Source organism: Haemaphysalis longicornis, unplaced genomic scaffold (genome assembly GCF_048455015.1).
Source record: "Haemaphysalis longicornis isolate Haplotype H1 unplaced genomic scaffold, Haemaphysalis longicornis Haplotype H1 scaffold_27, whole genome shotgun sequence".
Lineage (NCBI taxonomy): Eukaryota > Metazoa > Arthropoda > Arachnida > Ixodida > Ixodidae > Haemaphysalis > Haemaphysalis longicornis.
Window position 1 is genome coordinate 804,952 of NW_027526325.1, and position 27,291 is coordinate 832,242.

At 49.5% G+C, this 27,291-nt stretch overlaps 1 protein-coding gene across 2 annotated transcripts in view; it reads left to right on the forward strand.

Moving 5' to 3' along the window:
• LOC144172920 (E3 ubiquitin-protein ligase Topors-like) overlaps positions 1 to 27,291 on the forward strand; it is an 80,694-nt gene that overhangs the window by 51,200 nt on the left and 2,203 nt on the right. The gene's annotated exons all lie outside the window — the stretch shown is intronic.

Genomic DNA, 27,291 nt, shown 5'->3' on the forward strand with positions numbered 1-27,291 from the left:
CATTCAAGAGCTCTTAACCACCGCCAATTTGTATCTCTTTTAGTAGCGGTTGGCAGTGAATATGGTGAAATTTTGTACCATACAGAGGTGCGATGGCTGAGTCGTGGAAGAGTGCTGAAACGATTTTTCTATCTCTGAGACGAAATTGACGCCTTTATGAAGAGCAAGAACAGGGCCATTGTTGAGCTGCCAGACGAAATGTGGCTTCTGTCCCTTGCGTTCCTCACTGATATCACTGATCATTTGAACTGCCTGAGCGTTGAACTTCAGGGAAAAAACAAACTGATCACAAAAATGCATGACGACATTCTGGCCTTTTTATTCAAATTGTAGCTTTGGGAGAGACAGATGAGAAATCAGAAGTTTGATCATTTTCTAACCCTGAAGTCGCTGGAGAATGTGGGTAAACAATCCTGTGATAACTTCGCTGACCTCCTTCATGATTTCCAAAAAAAATTCGAGGGACGCTTCCAAGACATCAGCAGCCTCGCCGATGAATTCCGAAGTTTTTTGTTGCCGTTTTCGGTGCCGGTGGATGACGCCGCGCCCAAGCTACAGATGGAACTGCTTGAGCTGCAGGCTAGCACCCCGTGGAAGCGGACATTTCAGGACGTGGCTGTACCAGACTTTACAGGTTTCTTGATGACGCAAGTTTCCCGGCGCTACGTAAACAGGCTGCCAGGATCATTGCCATGTTCGGAAGCACCTACTTGTGTAAACACCTGTTTACCTTGTTGAAAGTGAACAAGTCAGCTCTCCGGTCGAGGATGACTGATGAGCACCTGCGATCGACCATGAGGATCGTTTCTGTGCAAGAAGTTCTTGCAGACATTTCTTCTCTAGTCGCAGCCAAGCATTGCCAGGCATCCAGCCAGCATGTTTAGAACAATAGCAGCTATATTGTTCTTCTCAAGGAATAAAGTTTTGTGACTTTCCTAAATGATACTCGCAATATTTTCTCGTCTATTACTATCAATAACGCTTTATTCTAGTAACATACACAGACGCAACTGCCTTCAAGCTTTTTTTTGTGTGGCACCCAATGTGGTCACCATGTGTTAGAGCATAATTGTGGAACAAATTTTTTTGTATTTCAAAATCGGCATCCCCATATTAGTCATCCTGTAGATGGGTATCGATATGTGTCTCAAATTTTGATGCCAAATATATTCAGGAATGATCAAGCATATGTACAACATGTGGGAAAGAAGACAGAAAGACCTACTTGTTGCTTTCAAATGGCAGCGTTATCTCACAATTTGTTAACCCCCCCCCCCCCCCCCCCCCTGCCTTGTGTTTCAACCTTGAATATCCCGGCCCTTGCGGGATTAAAATTCGTGACTGTGGCCCGCAAAGTCATGTGAGTTTGAGACCCCTGATGTAGGCGTTGGACATGCTCATGGAATGTGGAAGAAAAGATGACAATATTGTCTAGGTAGCAGAGATTTCAAACCACAAAGAACATTATCTCTCATTCGCTCCAAGATGGCGGGAGCGTTGCAAAGTCTGAACGGCATTGTCACGTCTTGTGGCACGTCTCGACCAGCTCAGAAGAATGGACAGGGGAGAGTCGTTGGTACGTTTACCACAGCACACATTTATTATGTACAGCTACAACCCCTAAGCAAAGTAGGTAAACCCAAAGCAAACAAAGACTTCCACCAAATAAATTCCTAAATACTAATTCCTAACAGCAACCCAGAAAAGCCACCAAACCAAACCAAAAGTCACTACAATGAAGTCCTTAATAATGCAACCAGTCCTAGTTCATCTCTATTCAACGTCCATGTTAACAATCTTGACAATAAGGGTCATATAATACCCAAGTCCCTAGCGGACGGGCCTGCCGCTGTCTCCGGCGCTGACGTGTCGTAACCGTAGCATGGCCGTGAAACGCTGGTGGTCGCCGTTGTCCGCTGCCGCGGTGCCGGTGGTGGTGGTACCAACGTAGTTGTGCGTGGTAGTCACCCGGTGGACCGCTCTTCAGCTACTCCTCGTGGTAGCCCTCGTAGCAGGAAGCAACCCCTGGCCTCGGGGCCGTCACCATGGAAGCAGGTAGCACCGGGAGCTCCGGGAACGTCGCCGCGTGGGGACCGCCAAGGCGTTAGTTGACGGTGCGTGCTCGCTGTACGTAGACGCCCGACCGTCGCCGCTGGGGCCACCAAAGCACAGGTTGGTGGTACGACGCGGAAGTGGGAGCCGATGCCACGTCGGTCCACTCCGGCCCAGGCTGACGTGGCTCTGGTCGATGGCGTGGCCTCGTACCCCCGGCTTGTTCCTCGGACTCGTGCCACCTGACCTTCCTGCTGTGGCGTTCTTCTGATCTCTCCCTCTCGGCCAGTGCCCCGGGATTAAATAGCTTTGCCCGGCCGTCGCGGCACTCATCCATTCGTTCTGCCCGTGTCCGCCGCACGGGTCACCACCACATTGGATAATTCGCCACGTGCCTCTATCGCGTCACCTCATCATTAGTCCGCTCTCTTCGCGGGAAATTTGCCTTCTCTTCGTCTTCCTCTTCATTGGCCTCTGGCTCTACTAAGACACGTCATCTTTGCCCCCTTAATCATGACAGGCATTACATTAAATTCGTAGAGTCCATCAGGAAGTGGTTTTTTTTTTTTGTCTGCTGCTTCATTCGTAGGGATCTGCCAAAATCCGGATTTACGGTCAAGGCTAGAAAAATATTCCGCAACTTGTAAGGTGTCCAGAGCCTCATCGATGCGTGGCATCGGGTAGACGTCTATGTGTGAGATGTTGTTGAGGGACCGGTGATCCATGCAAAACCTTGCTGAACCGTCCTTCTTCTGAGCTAGAACCACAGATGATGACCAAGAACTTGCCCAAGGGTGGAAGATTGTTCTTTTCAGCAGTTTGTCGATGTTTTCTTGTATAATTTTACGTTCCTTAGGCGACACAAGGTACGGGCGTTGACGAACGATTCGCCATCCGTTTGGACGTGGCAAGATGGGAATTTAAGGTCTGAAGAATGATGCATGGTTGATATAGAGTCAAAAGGAAGAACAGCAGCGGCGTCATTGTGTGGAACAGAAGCAATAGTGCCGTGTTGAGGAACCAAGAGGATCTACCGATGTCGTATTTATAGCGGTGAGATAGGCAGGTCCACCAGAAAAACAGACAGTGCTTTAACGAAGAATTTTCCGGTTGGTGCAAGCAACATGTTGCCTTCTGCAATTCGGTGTGATGACACTGAAAGTGCAGTTTCCTGCCCAGGGAATAGTGTACAGTCGGAGGTTGTCGCGCTCGTGTGGTTTGTGGCCACGCGTCGCTCGTCCTTTTGACACTGGCGGCACAACCGGGAGACGTGCCCACGTATGCCGCAGTAGTAGCAAACCGGTCGGCCCGCAGCGGAGTCCTGTCGGCGTGGTCGCCAAGCTTGGCAGGGAGAATGGCTGCCACACGGTGGGTCGCCCAGCGGCCTCTGAGCATGGCGGAATCGTCGGAAGAGTTGCTGGGGATGGGCAACGGGGGCACGAGGAGAAGCGTGATCGCGGAGCTCGCCCAGCCTTTGGCAGATCATAGTCACCGTGGCGACGGTCGGCGGGTTCTGCAGGGCAAGAGCCGTGCATGCAAAGTGGTTAATGCGCTTCGTAATGAGGCAAAGCGCAAGGAGATCCTCGACGTGCAAGGCGTAAGTCTCGCGAGTTTGCTGGTCCAGCTTCTTCTTTGTGCCGTCGGAGCGGGCCGCGGAAGAGCCGGAAGTGTGGCACAGCTGCGTGGTGAAGTGGGACCAGTCAGTGGTGGGGACCCCACTGTTCGGACAGGGACCACGAAACGTCGTGAGGCTTCGCGTGGTCGTCCCACCTGTTGGAGGCGCTGACGCGTGCATGGGCATCGGGCCACGGCCAGCGAGCACTGGGGGATCCTGCTGGCGGCCGAGACCGCGCCGTTGGCAGCTTCCGCTGTCGTGTCTTGCGGTAAGCGACGCCTGCAGGGGTGCACTCGGAGATGGAGGGACCAACACGCACGCTCCGCCACTTGAGAGGCAATGCCGGAGGCTTGGCAGAGGGCGTTTATTCGGCAAATCACGATGGCGAGGATGGCACGCAAGGAAAGGTGATCATGATGGTGGTGGCGAAACACGAAGGGGGTGTTGACCACTCACAATACTCGGGGTTTGCGTTTTGAGGAAGCATGTAAGATTCCGCGCAATATATTTCATGTGGGGGCAGCTTTCATCTTACATGGTGACGTCAACCACATGTGCTTAAAGGGACAGACAACCGATTTTTGTCGAGTATATATTCTCTATCCCAAATGAAAGAGCATCACTTAAAGCACCTTGACGAGAAACGGTTTTGCTGATAATGCTCTAGAACTTTTTAAATCGAATTTTTTGATCTACGAGTCGTATGTGTCCCTCCCAAAACTAATGCTGGCAACCATGACATAGAGTAGCTCGCCAACATACTTTTGTCTGTCAGCGAAATAAAAAACGACATTTAAAAACTTGTTCCCAGCTAAAAAAGTTTGAATCGCAGGCTTTCCTGTTCCTTTATGTGTTTTTTTTTTTTTTTTAATGCAAGGGTCAATTTTGCACGAATGCGCCATCTGTTGGGATAGACGATAGGTACAATCTGGCTTCACGTGGGGGCGGGAAATTCGATTCTCCCCGGGCGCGACGTTTTTTTTTTTTTTTTTTTAAAGCTGCCGTTGGCGTATTTGGAAACTGAAATGAAATATTTTGGCGGAACAAACGCCCCTGACTCAGACAGAACCGTCAAAGCTCCTTCGCTAGGTCTGTTTACTGAACGCTGCCGTTGATTCCGGCCATGGTGGCTCAGTTAGCCACACTGGGAGCAACCCAGCGGCGGCAGGCGGCGTGTCTTAAGAATTTTCAAAGTAATGTTTAGAAATACATATACTATTAAAGCTTGTACAAATACTTGTGTTAAAAGGTTTTCAATACGTAAATAAACATTTCAGCAGTTACAGGAGCTGCTAGGTTTGCAGGTCACGTGACAGGGACACATATTGTAGTGTCAAGTTTCGACACTACGAACCGCCACCCTTCCGATTTCAGGAAGTTTGCTGCCAAATTAAAATTATTTCTTCCAGTTTGTTTAAAAATTGCTTGTGGTTACGGGGCTATATAAAACGCCGGCTTTCAATGAGCTAGAAAACATATACGCGACAAAAATCGGTTGTCTGTCCCTTTAAAGCTGAGCCATGAAGAGAAAACAAAAGTTTGTTTTATTCGAAAGATTAGGTGTTTCATAGTACCGCAAGCGCTTTCCCGGAAGCAAATGATGCTTTATTCACTTGTAAATAAGGCAATTTAAGCCAAAATTTTAAATCTCCCGCTAAAATTGCACATTTCGTCACGTGAACAATGGCGTCATACGAGCCGGTCCATGAAACAGATACTTAGTATGTCGACTCCATATAGCACCCACACGCGGGAGTCGACCGAGGCGGCGGCCATTTTAAAAATACTAGTAAAACCTAGTGCACCCGCAGCCCTAGTCATGGAATCGCCTGATCCGGAGAACAAAACTCTCGCCGAGGAGCTCGGGCTTGCATTTAACAACCTCACACCACTTGAACACTCAATGCTTCTAAGTGCACGAGCGGCAAGAGTTGTGGGATACGCGGTGGACGGGAAAGCGACCATTCCGCGATAACCACAACAGACGAACGCCCAGCCGTCGGCACCGCTGCCTCGTCAGCCCTGTCGCGACGGACGAATGCAGACTGGTACGTATGTGCTGTATTTTAAATTTCGGTAGCAGTATCGCTTACGCCAGTTGGCCAGTGTCGTGTATGGAAAGCCATTCGCTCGAGCTCTCTGCTCCGACCAGAAAGATTCGAGCGTAAATGCGCGGTGTGTACGGCAATTTTTTTCCCCAAGGTCAGGGCGATTTGACGAAGTCGGCGACGAGCGCCAGCATGTCCGGGTCCCTGCCATAATCACTTCTTCGGAAATGAAGCGAGCACACTCGTACTTCCTTTAGCTCTCTTTCTCCTCCGTTTGCAAGTTCACAAAACGTAGCCACTTGCTTCGCCGAGGTTCGTCGTTGGGCAGCACATGAAAGGAGATCTCACCGGAGGGGATGTCGCACTCCCTCGACGATTTGCCCATACTACATGGGCATTTCAAAACACAGCAGCGAAATTTCATTGTAAAGTACTCGAACAAACTGAAGTTTTCAGTGGTTGTAAACTGTAAACGACCTCGTAACGGCAGCAGCAAGCCAACACGACCTCCATACCGAAACCTGTGCGACGAGTGGCACTATCTTGTTGCTGCCCTGTGTTCCTTACTCCCCTTGTTTCTATTTTTACCTTTGCTGGTTGGCGATATGACGGCCAACCTCCTGTGAAGGGATTACGATACCAAGCAAGGTCGCGGCTGTGCGTGCTGGGACGGTTCGTTGGCCCCGAAGAGCCTTGAACCCGAAAATTCGTCTGCGCGACGGTGGCGACGGCGAGATGTCGAGTTCGGCTGGCGGTAGTTTCGTACGCATTGGCATACACGCTTGCATGTTCGTTCGGAACTTCAACCGTTTACTCCACCGTTCTTTGTCATAAAAAGAATGTGCAGTATGTTTCACGGGCATTTAGCTCGCTATGCAAACTGTAAGCCCTGCCTAACATGCGTTTGCTTTTGCTGGCCTCCGCCAATCGCAGAGCATTCTCGAGTGACATCATAGGTTCTGTTGCGGAAAATGAGCTGGTGGGTCGCATGGTCATTTCCTTTTTTCCTAATTATGTAGCTTATTTAAGCGAAGTTTGCGTTATAAGTGGTGTCGTTATGGTTCTAACGAGGCAATCTTTCGAATGAACCAAACTTGTGTTTTCTCTTCATGGCTCCTTTAAGTGTATCAGGGTTATGAGGGGGACAACTGCATATTCTGACAAGCACTATTATGGCTCGCTTGTGAATCTAAGTGTCACTTCCATGAGCGTTCACGTCAGTCCTAGGGAAAACACACTGAGTGTTGGGGGCATGAACAATTGCCTTGCTTACAAGCCCTCTCAGGCGTGCCCTCGGGGCGTGGTGGCTTCACCCCCCTCGCTCTGCCCCTTCTGTGGTACCGACAAGGCACGAGTCTTGCTCTGAAAGCGCGCCCACGCATCATTCAGTGTGGGTTTGGGTGAGGCCATCGTGCCTGAAATGAAGGCATGCACACAGAGTTGGGACCAGCATTGGTGTGGTAGCAGACGTGTCTTTATCCTGGTATCGAGGGCACAAGTCTGGACGAGTTCATTTTTCCTGCCGTACATGGAAAGACACTGTGGGCTTGAACAGCCGTCAACTTTGTGCATCACCTGGTCCGACAACGGGGGGGGGGGGGGGACTGTGTGAGGGCGCAGCGGGGCTTTCTCGTCTGGAGGGTGCTGCCCTGCACCGAGGGCAGAGTTGGCTCAACAAGGCCGGGGAGACAGCCACGGGTGCATTGCAGGAAAGCCCCGCACGGGGCACCTTGAGTATTCATGGTGACGGTGTTGGCGACACCGCGGACCCCGAGCCCCCAACATAAACTGTAACCTACCGTGGTGATGTGTTTAAAGGTGAAGGGTAGAAGCCTCAAACGGTGGCCGTCGGAGCCCAGGTCAAGCTCCGGCGGATGGGCTCCCTGTCTGTTTACCAGGCAGGGAGCTCCAGGACCTCTCAGGCTATCAGGGTAAGGTTTGAGAAGAAAGTACCCCCGTCCCCTGCTTTTTTCTATGCTGTATGGAAAATTCAAAACCCCCCCCCAAACGTGATCGGTCCCTGAAAAGGGGCCGCACCGAAGTATCTTTCCCTCCACTTCCAAGCATGAGCTTCCCAAAGCCAGACAAATACTCTCGTTTCCTTGTTATCGAATCCCTTGACACAGCCCGCCCTCTTGCTTCACAATCAGTATTTTTGATTACAAAATACCTTGATGGAATCATTGGGAAAACCTATAACGCCAAAAAACAACGCACAGGTGAAGTCCTTGTTGAAGTAAAAAACCAACAGCAGGCAACCACACTTCTTGGTCAGACGAAAATGGTCGATCTGGACATCAGGGTCACACCCCACCGCAGCCTGAATAGCTCGCAGGGTGTGATCTCTGAGGCAGATCTTCTTAACGAGACAGATGCCGACATTCTTGAAGGTCTAAAGGATCAGGGTGTCACAGCCGTGCGCCGCATCACGATGCGTAGAGATGATAAGGTAATCCCCACGAAACATATCATCTTGACCTTCAACTGCTCCTCACTTCCTGACCATATCAACGCAGGGTTCATCCGATGCTCAATTCGTCCTTACATTCCGAACCCGCGCCGCTGCTTTAAGTGCCAGCGGTTCGGGCACGGAACCAACTCCTGCCGTGGTCGTCTGACCTGCGCAAAGTGCGCTCAGCATGATCATCCATCTGATAATTGTCCATCATCAACCCTCACCTGCGCCAACTGCCAGGGACCCCATGCCGCCTACTCTCGAACGTGCGAGAAGTTTAAGCAGGAGAAGGCGATCATTAATGTGAAGGTAACTGACAACATCACCTTCCCAGAGGCGCGAAAGAGGTTCGCCTCTTTCCCCCTGGGGAGGTATGCCGACGCGGCTCGCCGGGGGGCGGAGCGGCGTCTGGTGTCCACAGGGACCCAGTTCAGCGAGTCTGACCTGGTCCCTCTCCCGCCCCCCCCTGGGTTGCCTCTGGCAGCCCAATCCGTTGCCACGCCGCTTGCTGAGGCAGCAGCGGTTGTGGTGACAACCTCTTCTGTAGGGACCGGTGCCGCTCCCGCCTCTGCCTCCCCGTCCTCCAGTGCGTTGGAGGGTGCCGACCGGATGGACACCGGGGGCCCCGCATCGGCTCCCACCGCCACCGCCCCTGATTGATTGATTGTGGGGTTTAACGCGCCGACGCAACGCAGGCGATGAGGCGCGCCGTAGTGGAGGGCTCCGGATTAATTTTGACCACCTGGGGATCTTTATCGTGCGCCGAAATCTCGTACACACGGGCGTTTTTGCTTTTCGCCTCCATCAGAAAAGCGGCCGCCGCGGCCGGGAATCGAACCCGCGACCTCGTGCTCAGCAGCGCAACGCCTTAGCCACTGAGCCACCGCGGCGGGTCCGCCACCGCCCCTGCCGTGCCACCTCTGGTGCCCCGGACGCCCTCGGCGGTGGCGGCTCAAACGAAGGGCTCCCGAAAGGGGGGGGGGGGGGGCCAAGTCCGAGGGGCCTGGTCCGCCAGGCACCCTTCTGGCATCCGATGAGGAGATGGATGTCGCGCCGTTCCTGCCTGCAACGCAGCGCAAGGAACGGCCTCCGATGTCCAAGCCGACAGAAAGGCCTAGAAATCCTAGAATAACTGCCCCGAAAGACGACACATAAACAAACACACACACACACACTCCAGTTATTCTTAAATTTAAATAATGGGAAGTGAAAACATCATCCAATGGAACTGCAGAGGCCTCCTTAAAAATCTTGACGATGTGTATGAGATTCTGCATGCCAGTCAGCCAAGTATCATGTGTCTCCAGGAAACCCACCTCAATTCTAAACAAACAAATTTCTTGAATAGGTACATGGTATTCAGAAAGGACAGGGTTGGCTGCACACACTCTTCAGGAGGTGTGGCAATTGTCGCCCGGAAATCCTTAGCCTGCCACCCTGTCACTTTGAACACTGTCCTTGAGGCTGTAGCAATCCGTACGATAATATTTAATAGGTTGATAACGGTGTGCTCCATTTACATTCCTCCTGATTTTGCACTTCTGAGCTCTGATTTCGAGGCACTGGTTGACCAGCTGCCCGAACCATACATACTAACAGGCGACCTTAATGCGCACAACTCTCTTTGGGGCTCCTCTAGAACGGATGCCCGAGGTCGCCTGATAGAGAAGTTTCTTACATCCTCCGGAGCATGCCTTTTCAACAAAAAACAGCCTACATACCATAACTTAGGACACAATACATACTCGCATCTTGACTTGGCTATTGGTTCCGCAGTTCTCTTTCCATGTCTTGAGTGGGGTGTGGGCACAGACCCATATGGTAGTGACCATTTCCCCACTTCATTAACGTATATAGGTATAGGCCCGAGCAGTCCATCTTCCCATAAAAAGTTTAATGAATCAAAAGCAAACTGGAGCACATTCACACAAACATCTCAACTACACCACACATCCATAAAGCACCTACACGTTGAGGAAGCCACCCAACTCGTCACGGCGCACATCCTCGACGCCGCCGAAAAGTCCATTCCCCAGGCCTCCAGTGGGTCCCGCAGCCCAAGGAGGCCCTGGTGGAACGAGGACTGCAGGCGGGCGCGAGAGGCCCAGAACAAGGCGTGGGGTGTCCTTCGCCGGTACCCCACGTCAGATAACCTCATTTCTTTTAAACGGGCAAAGGCTTTTGGGAAGCGAGTGCGTCGTGAGGCGAAAAGGGAGAGTTGGCGCGCGTTCCTCACTTCCATAAACTCATACACGGACACTCACAAAGTCTGGACACGAATACGAAAACTGAAAGGACAACAGACACACAGCCTGCCCCTGGTTAGTACAACAGGGGACACACTGGAAGACCAGGCTAACACACTCGCACAACACTTCCAACACGTCCCCGCACGGGGCACCTTGAGCAATCTTGGTGACGGTACTGGCGATACCGCGGACCCCGAGCCCCCAAACATACGCTGGATCCAACCGTGGCAATGTGTTTATAGGTGGAGGGTTAGAAACCACGAACGGTGGCCGTCGGAGCCCAGGTCAAGCTCCGGCGGATGGGCTCCCTGTCTGTCTACCAGGCAGGGAGCTCCGGGACCTCTTTGGCTGCCAGGGTAAGGTCAAAGAAGAAAGTACCCCAGTCTCCCTGCTTTTATACTATGCTATATGGCATTTTCAAAACCCCCCCCCAAACGTGATCGGCCCCCGAAAAGGGGCCGCACCGAAGTTTCTTTTCCACCACTTCCTAACTTGAGTCCTCCGAAACCGAACAACTATCCTCGCTTCATCGTGATGGAATCTGTAGACCAATCAAAACCTCTTGCTTCACAGTCTGTATTTCTCATTTCAAAGTTTCTTGACGGTATTGTTGGAGGGTCGTATAAGGCCAAAAAACAACGAACCGGTGAAATTCTTGTCGAGGTCAGTAGCCAGGATCAGGCCAATAAACTTCTTGCTCAAACCAGCATCGCCGATCTGCCAATCCGAGTCACGCCCCACCGCAGCTTAAACAGCTCCCAGGGCGTGATTTCCGAGTATGACCTGCTAAATGAATCTGAAGCTGACCTGCTGGAGGGCCTTCGTAGTCAGGGCGTAACAGCGGTCAGGCGCATAACCATCCGCAGAGACGATAAACAAATACCGACAAAGCACCTCATCCTAACCTTTGACAAGTCCATCCTTCCAGAATTCATCAACGCAGGTTACATCCGATGTTCAGTCCGGCCGTACATCCCGAACCCGCGGCGCTGTTTCAAGTGCCAGCGGTTCGGGCACGGCACAAACTCCTGTCGCGGCCGACTTACCTGCGCAAAATGCGCCCAGCACGACCACCCGTCTGACAACTGTAACGTTCAACAACTCCTTTGCGTAAACTGCCAGGGCCCACATGCGGCCTACTCCAGAAAATGTGAAAAGTTCCAATTGGAAAAGCAAATCATTAACATCAAGGTCACTGAAAACATCACCTTCCCAGAGGCGCGGAAGAGGTTCGCCTCTTTCCCTCTGGGGAGGTACGCCGACGCAGCTCGCCGGGGGGCGGAGCGGCGTGTGGTTTCTGCGGGGACCCAGTACCGCGAGTCGGACTTGGTCCCGCCCCCGCCCCCCCCTGGGTTGCCTCGGGCAGCCCAACCCGCCTCCGCACCGCTCGCTGAGCCAGCAGCGGCTGTGGGGTCAACCACGTCTGGTGGAAGCGATGCTGCATCCTCCACTTCCACTCCAGCGTCCCAAGCCACAGGCGAGGGCGCAGAGGAGATGGACTTGGGGGAGCCAGCGCCAGCTCCCACCCCCACCGCACCGCCTGTGCCATCCGAGGCGTTCCTGAACCCCTCGGTGGTTGCGGGCAAGGAAAAGCGCGCCCCAAAGGGTTCGCGGTCCAAGGAGCCTGATCCCTCAGGCGCTCCGAGGACATCCGAGGATGAAATGGACGTCGGTCCGTTCTTGTCTGCGGTGCACCGCAAGGAACGCGTCCCGACGCCAAAGCCTCCCGACAAGCCAAAAAAGACGAGAGTCACAGCCCCGAAAGACGACACATAAACAACACAGTCCAGTAGCTCCGAACACTTCATAATGGGAAGAGAGAACATAGTACAATGGAACTGCAGAGGCCTTCTAAATAATCTTGACGACGTCTATGAGATTCTGCATGCTAATCAGCCAAGTGTAATGTGTGTTCAGGAAACACACCTGAATTCCAAGAACACAAATTTCTTGAATAGTTACCTGGTATACAGGAAAGACAGGGATGGCTGCACACACTCTTCTGGCGGTGTGGCCATAATCGTCCGGAAATCCTTAGCATGCCACCCTGTCACCTTGAACACTATCCTTGAGGCTGTAGCAATACGCTTAATAATATTTAATAGGTTGATAACGGTATGCTCCATATACATTCCTCCTGATGTTTCACTCACGAGCTCCGACTTCGAGGCGCTGGTTGACCAGCTGCCCGAACCATACATCCTTACAGGCGACCTTAATGCTCACAACTCTCTTTGGGGCTCTTCCAGAACGGATGCCCGAGGTCGCCTGATAGAAAAATTCCTTACATCTTCTGGAGCATGCCTTTTCAACAATAAACAGCCTACATACCATAACATAGGTCACAACACATACTCATGTCTTGACTTGGCTATTGGCTCCGCAGTTCTCTTTCCTCTTGTCGAGTGGGGAGTGGGAACTGACCCATATGGCAGTGACCACTTCCCCACCTCACTCACATACATAGGCAAAGGCCCAAGCAGTCCATCTTCCCATAATAGGTTCAATGAAGCACGAGCTAACTGGAATACATTTACAGAGACATCCAAACTACACCACACATCCATAGGACACCTACACGTTGAAGAAGCTACCCAACTCCTCACGGCGCACATCCTCGACGCCGCCGAAAAGTCCATTCCCCACGCCTCTGGTGCCCTGCGCAACCAGCGGAGGCCGTGGTGGAATGAGGACTGTAGGCGGGCGCGAGAGGCCCAGAACAAGGCGTGGGGTGTCCTTCGTCGGTACCCCACGTCGGGTAACCTCATTTTGTTCAAACGGGCCAAGGCGTTAGGAAAACGTGTGCGCCGTGAGGCGAAACGAGAGAGTTGGCACACCTTCTTGACATCCATTAATTCATACACGGACACACACAAAGTCTGGACACGTATACGCAAGCTCAAAGGACAACAGACACACAGCCTGCCCCTGGTTAGTACAACAGGGGACACACTGGAAGACCAGGCTAACACGCTTGCACAACACTTCGAACACGTGTCCAGTTCAGCACACTACACGAACACTTTCATGAAACACAAAACATCTGCGGAGAAGAAGTCACTGCGTGATAGCAATAAGTCGCACACTTCTTACAACTCTCCTTTTTCAATTTATGAGCTGAAGGCTGCTTTGACCACATGTAAACCTTCAGCTCCAGGTGCAGATAAGATTACTTACACAATGATACAATTCTTACACTCAGACACCCTTGAAACACTCCTACACCTATACAACAAAATATGGCTTTCGGGGCACATTCCTCGCTCTTGGAAGGAGGCCATAGTAGTGGCTGTCCTAAAGGAAGGGAAGGACCCTTCCTCTCCTGCCAGTTATCGCCCCATTGCCCTGACAAGCTGCCTGTGTAAGCTCTTCGAGAAGATGATAAACAGGAGACTTGTGTACTTCTTAGAGTACAATGGTCTTCTCGAGAGCTGCCAGGCGGGCTTCAGGGCGGGGCGATCTACCAACGATCAACTCGTTGCGTTAGAGTCTTATATCAAAGATGCTTTCCTCCACAAGCAGTACTGCATGACGGTCTTCTTTGATCTTGAAAAGGCGTACGATACTGCTTGGCGGTACGGCATCCTTAGCGACTTGAAGTCCTTTGGCATGTCGGGTAACATGATGAACACGCTTGCCAGTTACCTGTCTGAAAGAATGTTTCGCGTGCGAGTTGGAACTGCACTTTCTAGGGTTCATGTGCAGGAAAACGGCGTGCCGCAAGGTGGAGTTTTAAGTTGCACCCTTTTTATTGTAAAAATGAATTCTCTTCGTAAGGCGCTACCACCATCGATTGCCTCCTCCATTTATGTAGACGACGTTCAATTATCCTTTAAGTCTTGTAACCTGTCTGTCTGCGAGCGCCAAGTCCAGCTTGGTGTGAACAAGCTAGCCGGCTGGGCAGATAGCAACGGTTTTAAATTTAATCCAGGAAAGTGCACTTGTGTTCTGTTTTCCAAGAGGCGTGGCATTCGGCCGGATCCAGACATTCGACTCCACGGTGTCTCTATTCCTGTCAAAAAGGAACACAAGTTTTTAGGTATAATCTTTGACGAAAAGCTCACATTCATCCCACACATAAAACAACTAAAACATAAATGCTTAAAAACAATGAATATCCTGAAGGTTCTGTCGCACATCTCTTTTGGTGCTGACAAACAACTTCTTTTACGTGTTTTTACCAGCTTGATAGGTTCACGACTGGACTATGGTAGCGTTGTCTATGGGTCAGCCACTAAAACATCCCTCAGAATGCTGGACCCTGTGCTTCATCTAGGGCTCCGCTTGTCCTGCGGTGCCTTTCGGACTAGTCCAGTCGAAAGTCTGTATGTAGAGTGCAACAAATGGAACCTACAACGTCAGCGAGCATACACAGACCTCCTTTATGCTTTTAAAATTTCATCCATGCCTCACCATCCTTTTAAATCAGTTTTTCATGATACCTCCATGACTGCACTACTCCTAAACCGACCATCGTTCTCTGCGCCCTTCTCTTACAGAGTTAGAGAGGAAGCGTCAGAGCTTGCTGTCTCCTTTTTAGACACCATCCAAAGTTCCGTAACAGATTTCATAGCACCATGGCATCTCCGCCCTGTGTCATGCGACACATCTTTCACACATGTAGATAAAAACCGAGCTCCCGCATGTGCAATTCAGCAGCACTTCTTGTATTTGCAGGAGAAGTATCATTATTCTGAATTTTATACGGATGCCTCTAAGACTTCCACCTCTGTGTCCTGCGCTGCGCATGGGCCCGGCCTTAGTGTCACTAGAATTCTTAACAGTAATACCAGTATCTTTACGGCAGAGGCTTATGGTGTACTTCTTGTTGTTAATCATGTCCTTCAAAGTCACATCCCACGATCCATTATCTATACAGACTCCCTCAGTGTTGTGCGGGCATTGTCTTCTACAAAGTCTTCAAAAAATCACGTCGTAAATCTTATCATCAAAGGTATTATGTCGGTGTATGTCCACAAATTTGAACTCGTCCTTTGCTGGGTCCCTGGCCACTGTGGTATAGCCGGGAACGAAGCCGCGGATCGAATGGCCGCTGCTGCTACACTCTCGAATGCAGTAGACATCACCACATTACCCTACACCGACGTGAAACCACACATCAAACAACAACTTCGCAAAACATGGCAAACACATTGGAGCGAACAGACAGACAACAAGTTACACGTAATAAAACCACACTTGGGACCGTACACCTCCGATACACGCAATAGATACACAGAAGTCGCCTTGGCTAGATTACGGATAGGGCACACTCATGCAACGCACTCGCACCTGCTCACTGGATCTCCAAGACCTCTTTGCAGCAGGTGCGGAGAGGCCCTATCCGTGATGCACATTCTCATACAATGTAAGGCACTCGACACTACACGACGCAAACACTTCCCTCAACTACACACACGACATATTCCACCACACCCGTCATACTTCTTAGGAGACGATGCCATGTTTTCTGTTCAACGCACCTTTCAGTTCCTATCAGAAGTTCACTTTTTACAACTCATCTCATACCACCCATAGCTTTTACCCCTGGTCCTATACACCAGCCACCTTATTTATTTTTAACCACTCTTGTTCTTCACCCTGGCCCTTTACACCAGCCATGCTCATAGCTTTTAACTGATTTTATTTCTTGTTCTCTCCTCATCAAATCACTTTGTGTTTGGCGCTCTTTGCCCATGTCGGCCTTGCGCCAATAAAATCAAACCATCATCATCACTTCCAACACGTGTCCAGCTCAGCACACTACACTAATACTTTCATGCAACACAAAACTAATGCAGAAAAGAAGCCCTTACGAGACAAGAACAAGTCGAATTCTGCTTACAACTCTGAATTCACACTTCATGAGCTGAAGGTTGCTCTTTCCACCTGTAAGCCCTCAGCTCCAGGGGCAGACAGCATTACATACACCATGATACAACACCTACACACAGACACTCTTGAGACACTCCTACACCTCTACAACATAATATGGCTTTCGGGGCAGCTTCCAAGGTCTTGGAAGGAGGCTATAGTTGTGGCCTTTCTGAAGGAGGGGAAGGACCCTTCCTCTCCCGCAAGTTATCGTCCCATCGCCCTGACAAGCTGCCTGTGTAAGCTCCTCGAGAAGATGATAAACCGTAGGCTAGTGTACTTTCTGGAGTACAACGGTCTTCTCGAGGGCTGCCAGGCAGGCTTCAGGGTGGGGCGATCTACCAATGATCAACTTGTTGCACTGGAATCCTACATAAAAGATGCATTTGTCCATAACCAGTTCTGCCTTACAGTATTTTTCGACATTGAAAAAGCTTATGATACAGCCTGGCGCTACGGCATCCTCAGGGACCTTAAGTCATTTGGTGTCTCCGGCAACATGTTGAACACTCTTTGTAGTTATTTGGCCGAACGAACCTTTCGAGTGAGGGTTGGCAGTGCAATTTCCAATGTATATTTGCAGGAAAATGGTGTGCCGCAAGGTGGAGTTCTAAGCTGCACCTTGTTTATAGTTAAGATGAACTCCCTCCGAAAGTCATTGCCGCCGACCATTTCCTGTTCCATCTATGTAGACGATGTGCAAATATCTTTTAAATCCTGTAACCTGTCAATATGCGAACGTCAAGTACAACTCGGTGTTAAGAAACTAGCTGGCTGGGCGGACCTTAACGGGTTTAAACTGAACCCGGCCAAGAGTACTTGTGTTGTATTTTCCCGCAAGCGCGGGATTAACGCCGACCCTGAGATTACGCTTAACCGTGCACCTATTCCTGTTAAACGGGAGCACAAGTTTTTAGGTGTCATATTTGACAACAAGCTCACGTTCATACCTCACGTCAAAACACTTAAACAGAAATGCCTCAAAACACTAAACATTCTCAAGGTCCTCTCCCACCAATCCTATGGTGCAGACAAAGAACTGCTTCTCCGGGTCTTTACAGCGTTAGTCGGGTCTCGATTAGACTACGGCAGTGTCGTGTATGGGTCGGCATCGAAAACAACGCTAAAAAGTCTTGATCCAGTACTGCACTTGGGTCTGCGCCTTGCGTCGGGTGCGTTCCGCACTAGCCCGGCCCAGAGTCTATATGTTGAATGTGATAAGTGGTGCCTTGAGTACCAACGAACGTATGTGGACTTTCTGTACGCTTTTAAAATTTCATCTTTGAATGACCATCCTTTTAAACGTGTTCTTAATGATACATCCACATCGCCACTGTTTGTAAATCGCCCGTCTGTTCCTTTGCCGTTCTCACTTAGAGTGAGACAGGAAGCTTCAAATTTCGACATCTCCTTTTTAGACATTCACACATCTTCTTTTACTGACGTCTTACCACCCTGGCAGCTTCAACCTGTGTGTTGTGACTTGTCTTTCACGAATATTGATAAAACTAGGGTGCCACAAACTGCAATTTTGCAGCACTTCTTGTCCCTCCAGTACAAGTATCAATATGCAGAGTTTTATAGTGATGCATCAAAAACTGCAACCATAGTGTCTTGCGCTGCTCATGGACCAAACTTTGATGCATGCAGAACCATGAGCACATACACCACAATTTACTCAGCTGAAGCATATGGCATATTACTCGTTGCACAACACATTCTTGAACACAAAATCTCGAAGTCCATCATATATACAGATTCCTTGAGCGTTGTGCGCGCATTGGCATCGTACAAGCCATGCAAAAACAGAATTGTCCATATGGTTTTCAACACTATTATGTCTATATATGCCCAAAAACTTGTTCTGGTGTTGTGCTGGGTTCCAGGCCATGCTGGGATTGCTGGCAATGAGGTTGCGGATCAGAACGCCGCAGTTGCTGCACTAAGGAACACAGTAGATATAACAATGCTACCACAGAGTGACCTTAAGCCACAAATTCGACAACACCTTCGTAGGAAATGGCAAGCACAGTGGAATGAACAGACAGATAACAAACTACACGTAATAAAGCCACACTTGGGACGATACACAACTGACTCACACAACAGACACACGGAAGTCGCCTTGGGTAGGCTGCGGATAGGGCACACCCATGCGACGCACTCGTATCTGCTGACGGGATCATCTAGACCCCAGTGCAGCAGGTGCGGAGAGGCCCTATCCGTAGTACACATACTAATCACATGCAAGGCACTTCACACAACACGACACAAACACTTCAGAGAACTCTACAGACAACATATTCCCCTACATCCGTTGTTTTTTCTAGGTGATGATGCCATTGTTTCCGTGAAACGTGTGTTTGAGTTTTTGTCAGAAGTCAAGTTTTTAAACCTCATTTCCTATCATGCATAATGAAATCTGGCCCTATACACCAGTCATGCTCATTGTTGTTTTGTGATTTTACTTTTGTTTTGCTGAGTTTACGTAGGGTTTAAGGTTTCACCCCTCATATATCACTATTGTTTTGGCGCTCTTTGCCCCAGTTGGCCTTGCGCCATAAACATCCAAACATCATCATCATCATCATTGCAGGAAAGCCACTAGTGGAGGAAGCGTGGGTGCCCACATGGGGAAGAAGGTGTGCAGGGGCGTTTCCCATTGTCAACGAGGCCCAGTTTTGTGCATCCACGTTCGTTGTTTCAATGAAGTTGAAAATACCCTCGCCACAGCACAGTGGTTGTTCTCCTCTTTGAGATGTCTCCTTTAGCAGGTGCATTCCCGGCCCAAACAGCGTGCTCCACTGGCAGGGAACCCGCAGGTTGCGAGTGTGTCGTCACTGGAGCACCCAGGCAGGCTGCCCCAGTTACCGGCAAACTTCGTGTGTCCTTTTCTTCCTCCTTCCTCTGTGCCTGGTGCGCCCGGTGACCTATTCGTGCACTCAGCGAAGTGGGTGGAAAGCAACTGTGAATCCATCATTGCCCCAGCTACAGATGATGTACAGATCCAGCCTCGAGATATACGAACGTAAATGCTTTAGCAACAGGATATGCTGTATTTACTCGCGTCGCGTTGTGAACCCCCCCCCCCCACAACTTTTTCTTCCTTGAGAATTTGTCACTTTGAATAGAAAATGCAGTGGGAATATGTTTTTATTTCAGCATGGTTTGACGCCGTAGACAATCACAGAAACTTCATGTCGCACTACAGTATGCGCAGAAACACTAAAAAGGCATTCCAGCAAAAATAAATCTCAACAGTAGCCGAAGACGTGAGTGCGAATGCCGTGGCTCACAATTTAAAAATTGTGCGTTGCGGCATGAGAACAAAGCACGAAACACACCCTGCGCTCCTTCTCTCTTCTCTGCTCTTGCGGCTGGTTCTGGCAGTGTGCGAACAAACCACTATACATACTCCGCACTCCTCTGCTGTTGCTCTTCTGCAACTTTGCCATTACGCTCTGTGGTTTTGTTGTTCAACTGTGTTCCTTTTTTGTGTGTGTGTGTGTGTGTGTGTGTGTGTGTGTGTGTGTGTGTGTGTGTGTGTGTGCTCGTGGAGCGCGCCTTACAATGGGCTAGCCCATACATGAGCTACACAGCCGGTTTTAAACTGAAAGTAGTGGGGTATGCGTTGATGCACATGGAAACTGCACGGCTGGGCGGCACTTGTACGCCATGGGTGAAAACGAGGCTTGTGGGCAGTGAACAGGTATTGCTGTGTGTTTGGTGGTCCCAAAGAAGGGAAGTTTCCAGGTGTGGGAAACGAAGTTATGGAGTGCCTTGGCGGCAGGGAAGATGGTGCACTGTGGGCCGACGACAAATGTGAAGTGGCAAGTGACGTCAGTGAGGAGGGCATGGTGTGTACGGGGCCACTGGCATGTTGGGAATGAAAAAGAAATTTGATTACATAATTACCCACGTGTTTTTACGAAAATCGTAAGGCTCTGACAGTGCTTCTCTGAGCAACTTTATTGTATGAAATTTCAACTTTTAAAAATCTGTTGCAATTTTTTCCGCATAATGAACCCTCCCGTCCATTTGTGCCGAATTTTCTGAAAAAAAGGTGCAGGGGTGGGACAGCTGCGCATATTGTGCACTTTTGATACAAATTTTTCTCCCTGCGCCAGGCTGCTCCAAAAGCTTGAAAATTGCAAAAATGGCACCAATCTGCTCCAAACAGTGTGAGAGCCAAGGATTTTAACGCTCCCGTCAGTTTCAGTGGGGAAAAATGCTTACTGACGGCATACTTTTCCAGCATCTTCAAGGTGTTGCTGTTTGTAAAGGTTCAATTGATTAATTGAACATTCAATAAAAAACCCGCATAAAATGGTCCCCAAGATAGCTTTTTCTAAAGTCACAATGTTGGGTTGCACATGCTATATTCTGTGAGTTTTTAAAGTTTTCCCATCGGAAACAATTATGAAGTCCTGTAGAAAAAATACTTCTGTGTTTGTGTACTGAGGCGACAAACTACTACTTGTGCAAGTTGTTGATGAAAAACGGCAATTTTCGGAGTGCCGGATCTCCGGAACGACAATACTGGGGCGCCGCCATCTTGGTGTGGTAAAGACTGGGGAACATGGCAGCCAGGTGAAGCAGTTGCTCGTGGTTCAGGCAGTGTGCTCTTCGTCGATTTCTGCTGTGCTTTTGGTTATCTGGAGTGGCTGGGTGTACATTTAGTCGTTTGATCCGTGGCGGGAAGTTGCGCCTCTTGAAAGACGGGGGAGTTCATCAAAAACAACGTGGGGCCTGCACGGTGCTTGCTTGAAGGGAAATTTCGGACTCATTGCGGTGTTATAAAACGCCGAGTTATTGCTGCTTTGGACAGAGAGCTTGCGAGTGGTAGGAATGGGACGATCGGCACTGCAGAACTGGCGGCGCAGGCTACATCACCGCAAAATGTTCAAGCAATGTCCGATAGCGGGACGGGCGCTATTACTGCACGCTATTAATTACAGAGAGTTTTAGTATAGCGTTTTAGCTGTGGCGTTAATGTTTGCGCGCCGCAATCGCAAACGGATAGCGCCTCAATAAGCGACGGTTAGTGCGCCCGCGAGATTTCGCTGCTCCAAAAACTGCTCCCAAATCTGATTGAGCTGTCTCACCCTTGAAAGTGGGTTCGTTTACGCAAGTAAATACGGTAAGCGGTGAAAAGTATGCTGATGTGAGCTTTTCTGTGCAGTGGAGACACGAACGGAAGTTTGACCGTCACTTCAGTGTCCCTGCCCGCAGGGGCGCCTTGTCTATTCAAGGTGACGGTAGTGGCGACACCGCGGACCCCGAGCCCATGTGGGTTGGACCCACCCACGCCCTTGGCTGTGCGTGGCTTTGCCGTGTCCGGGGAAAAGGGCATCCTGGTGGTTGAGCCAAAGCCAGGGTTGTTTTGGACCTTCATGGCCCCCTGGCAGAGGCAACACACCACTTCGGCCCCCGCTTCCCGTAGACGGTGCCCCCAGTCTGACCCGACCTGGGGGGAATCAGCCAGTCGCCTTTTCCTGTCCTCCTCTCCATTCTTTTGCTTTCCTATTGTCCTTCCTAACCCTGTCCTGTCATCTTCTCTTTTCTTCATTTCTCCGTTTTCCCCAGGCGGCGAGGGTTAACCCTGTGCGAAGGCTTCAACCTAGATCCCGAGCATAGGGTTATAGTGGCAACGTACAGTTAGCGTGCGCTGCAAAGCCACGTTCCCTTGTTGGGCTCCGTGGTGGGTGACTGGCCTTGCCACCGAATTCATTCCATAGTTTATGGCTTCCTTCTCCATTCCATCCAAACGAACTGATCGGCCTCCGAAACGAGGCCGCACCGAAGAAATTTTCAAACCGATTTCTAACCTCGCCTTCAACAACCCTGACAACTTCCCACGCTTCCTAGTGATGCAGTCAGCTGATAAAGAAACTCCCGTTACCAGCAAATCTGTATTTTTGGTTGCGAAATTTATTGAAGGTTTGATAGGAAAAAACTATGAAGCGAAAAAGCTCAGTTCTGGAGACCTGATGATCGAAGTCAAGAGTAGAGAGCAGTCCAACACTCTTTTGAAGCAAACCAAGCTAGCCGTCCTTGAGATCACAGTAACTCCCCACCGTATCCTTAACAGCTGCCAGGGTGTCATCTCCGAATCAGAACTGATCAACGAAACAGACTTTGACCTGCTCGAAGGTTTGCGCGAGCAGGGGGTAACCGCTGTGCGACGCATCACCATTAGACGGGACGGAAACGAAATTAAAACGAAGCACATAATACTGACCTTTGATCGATGCACTTTGCCAGAGTACGTAAACGCAGGGTTTCTGCGCTGTAAGACCAGAGTATACATACCAAACCCGCGACGTTGTTTCATCTGCCAGAGGTATGGGCACGGCAGCAATTCGTGCCGAGGAAAACAAACGTGTGCAAAGTGCTCTGAGCAGGACCATTATGCTGACGACTGCAAAAGCACACAACTAAAGTGCAGCAACTGTGGAGGACCCCATGGAGCATACTCTCGCTCTTGCCAGGAGTTTAAGAAAGAAAAAGAAATCATCAACCTAAAAGTGACGCAAAATCTTTAATTTCCAGAAGCCCGTAAGCGTTATGCTCTGCTTCCTTCAGGGAGCTACGCCAGCGCTGCCCGCCGGGGGGTGGGGCGGCGTCTGCTTTCTGCGGCCACTCAGTATAGTGAAACTGACTTAGTGGCGCACACACCCCTCGAGGTGCTGCCCCTGGCAGGCCAAACAACTCGTGCATCGCCAGCAGTGCCCGCAGGCGTTGCACCTGACCAGAATTGCTCTGGGAGTGGCGTTGCTGTCACTCCTCGACAGACCCCGACCGCCGAAACTGCGGTGGCAATGGATGTGAGTACAGGAGGCGCCTCTTCTGCAGCCATGTCCAACACATCAAAAAAGGTGGTGGCTGAATCTTCTGCCATCCCATCAAACGCGTTGCGGGATGGGCGCCGTAAAACCTCCCTCCCGTCAATGCCCCAAAACCCGGACGAGGACATGGATGTCACGCCATCCCGGCCTGCATCGCAGTCATCTAAAGACCAGCGCGGTAGTTTTGGCCGCGGCAAAAAATCACAAGCTCCCCGAGTCATTGGCCCTGATTCGGGCTCAGTGACATAGGGATCTCCATCTAAACAAAACGTATGCTCAGCACCTTTCTTCTAACCTTTTATGGCAGTTCAAAGCATTATCCAATGGAACTGTAGGGGATTAATTAGAAACCTCGATGATGTCTACGAAATCCTTAATAAGTACCATCCAAATATCCTATGCCTACAAGAAACACTCTTAAAACCTACACAAACCAACTTTCTCAAACAATACTCGGTATTCAGGAGAGACAGGGACTGCTACACTCACTCCTCTGGTGGTGTAGCGATTGTTTTGCAAAAGTCTGTCCCCTGCTCACCTCTTCAGTTGCTGACTGCCCTCGAAGCTGTGGCAGTCCGAGCAATCCTCTTTAATAGGTTAATAACAGTTTGCTCTTTATACGTTCCCCCGGATTACCGTCTATCGAGCTCAGAATTCGAGTCCCTCATAGATGAGCTCCCGGAACCCTTCTTATTGGTAGGCGACTTTAATGCTCACAGTGAACTCTGGGGGTCTCAACGGACAGATGCCCGGGGCCGCTTGCTAGAAAAGTTTTTATTTTCTTCCGGAGCTTGTCTACTCAATAAAAAACAGCCGACATACTACAACACTACACACAACACATACTCACACATAGACCTGACAATCGGCTCTTCTGTCCTCTTTCCATCTGTTGAATGGGGAGTTGACAATAATCCTTATGGGAGCGACCACTTCCCAGTCATCCTGAAAAGCATTGACAAAATCCCTAACATCTTCAACTCCTATAAAAGGTTTAGGGAATCTGCTGCAGATTGGCTGAAATTTAAACAACTATCTCAGCTTTCATACACATCTTTAAGCCATTTGGGCATTGATGAAGCCTGTGAACTGATTACGGCCCATATACTTCATGCCGCTGAGTGCTCAATTCCACAAACATTTGGTGCCACACCTAACGCTAGGAGGCCGTGGTGGAATGACGAGTGTCGGCATGCACGGAAGGCGCAAAATAAGGCATGGGGTGTCCTCCGCAGGTATCCCACTTCTGAAAACCTAATTTCCTTCAAACGCGCGAAAGCACAAGGAAGGCGCATTCGCCAGCAAGCCAAAAGGGAGAGCTGGCGCTCTTTTGTGACTTCTATCAATTCATACACAGATACAGGCAAGGTATGGAATAGAATTAAAAAGCTTAATGGGCATAAAACACACAGCCTACCCTTGATTAGCAGTGTGGGCGACACCCTGGAGGACTAGGCCAACGCACTTGCAAAACACTTTCAATGTGTTTCAAGTTCTACTCACTACACGAATACTTTTTTACGACACAAATCATCCATGGAGAAAAAACCGATTACAGATAACAGAACATCCGATGAACCATACAACTCGGATTTTTCTTCAACAGAGCTTTTGGTTGCCCTAGGAACATGTAAGGCTTCAGCACCGGGGGCAGATAGGATATCCTATGCAATGATACAACATCTGCACACAGAAACTCTCCAAACACTTTTGCACTTTTTCAATAAAATTTGGGCGGCAGGATACTTTCCGAGAGCTTGGAGAGAAGCTGTTGTAGTTGCCGTACTGAAAGAAGGGAAAGATGCCTCACTACCTGCCAGTTACCGACCAATAGCTTTAACAAGTTGCTTGGGAAAGCTTTTTGAAAAAATGGTAAATAAGAGGCTAGTGTATTTTCTTGAATATAACGGCATCCTGGACAGTTGTCAGGCGGGTTTTCGATCAGGTCGAAGCACAACTGACCAGCTGGTAGCCTTCGAGTCATATGTCAAAGATGCTTTCATCCACAAACAGCACTGTCTTTCTGTTTTCTTTGACATAGAAAAAGCATATGACACAACTTGGCGCCACGGCATACTGCTTGATCTCAAGGCTTTCGGTGTGTCTGGGCGTATGTTAAACACTATTGAAAGTTATTTGTCACAGCGAATGTTTAGGGTAAGAATAGGGACAGTTGTATCCAGAACGTACATACAAGAAAATGGTGTTCCCCAAGGTGGAGTATTAAGCTGTACTCTATTTGTAGTTAAAATGAATTCGCTTGGAAAATCCTTGCCACCCACAATCTCCTACTCACTGTATGTTGATGATGTTCATATTAGCTTTAGGTCTTCCAACCTGTCCATCTGTGAAAGGCAAATACAGTTAGGTGTAAACAGGCTCCGGAAATGGACAGAGGAAAATGGTTTTAAACTGAATCCTCAGAAAAGTACATGTGTTTTATTCACAAGACAGCGTGGAATCCATCCGGAACCTGACATTACGCTGAACGGAGAACGGATTCCCGTCAAAAAAGAACACAAGTTTTTAGGTGTTATACTTGACGAAAAGCTAACATTCATACGGCACATAAAAACACTCAAACAGAAATGCCTAAACACCATAAACATTTTAAAAGTTTTGTCGCTTCAGTCTTACGGTGCTGATAAAGATTGCCTTTTACACCTCTTTATCAGTTTAGTTAGGTCCCGTATAGACAACGGAAGCGTAACATACGGGTCTGCATCTAAAACTGCCCTAAAAATGTTGGACCCAGTGCTACATTTGGGCCTTCGCCTTGCCTCGGGAGCCTTCAGGACAAGTCCAATTCAAAGTCTATATGTAGAATGTGACCACTGGTGCCTAGAGCACCAGCGTGCTTATACAGCACTGCTCTATGCTACTAGGACAATGTCTGTGAAGAATCACCCGTGCAGTTCATTTCTGAATGACGTCTCATCTGCCCATTTGTATTTAGCGCGCCCTTCGATCCTTGCCCCTTTATCCTTACGTGTCAAAGGCCTTGCAGAGGAAATAGGGGTGTCTTTCGATGAGGGCATGAAGACTTCCATCGCCGACGAAGTCCCGCCTTGGGAAATGTCAACGATTCGTTGTGACACATCCTTTAAACGCATTGATAAGCGCCGTGCACCTCGTGAGCTGATCTCCCAGCATTTTTTACAACTACAACACACATATCCATACACCTCATTTTACACGGATGCCTCGAAGTGTGCTTCCGCTGTGTCGTGTGCTGCACATGGCCCGGACTTCGCCAGCACGAGGACCTTGAACAAAAATACCAGTATCTTTACAGCAGAAGCTTATGGTATTTTAATCACAGTGGAGCACATTACACAGAACAAAATACAAGAATCAGTTATCTACACAGACTCCTTAAGTGTCGTTACGGCACTAGGTTCCTTTAAACCTACAAAAAATGTTGTCCTCAATCACCTTTTTAAAGCTCTCGTGACTGCTCATAAATTACAACTAAAAATACTTGTTTGCTGGATCCCTGGACACAGTGGCATTCTAGGCAATGAAATTGCCGACCAGAACGCCACTTTGGCGGCCCTCCATAGTGGTGTTGACGTCGCGGAAATCCCTTACCTCGATCTGAAGCCAGTGATCCGAAGGGGAATCCGTAAACGCTGGCAGGACACGTGGGACACACACACAGAAAACAAGCTCCACTCAATAAAACCCCACCTAGGAAGATACACAACAGAAAAACAAAACAGATTCATTGAAGTATCGATTTGCAGACTACGCATCGGCCACACTTACGCTACGCACGCATATCTTTTAAATGGCACATCCCCACCGGTTTGTGATAAGTGTGGGGACCGGCTCTCCGTCCTCCATGTGTTAATTGAGTGCGCATCCTGCAATGAGGCCAGAAAACGGCATTTCCCTAAAATCTATACTTTCAACATTCCGCTACACCCGTCACTGTTCTTAGGAGATGAACCTATGTTCACAAACAAGTCCCTTTTAAGTTATCTTGCAGATGTCAAGTTTTTAAAGCTCATTTCGTACAGTGCGTGACCTCAGAGCCTACAAGCATTGAGCAAAGCCTTCATGTTTTCATTGTTCGCACGAGGGGCCCGCTGCCGTAGCGTGCTCTTCGGTTCGAGCTACAGTCGCGTTCCATTCACAATCCCTTTCA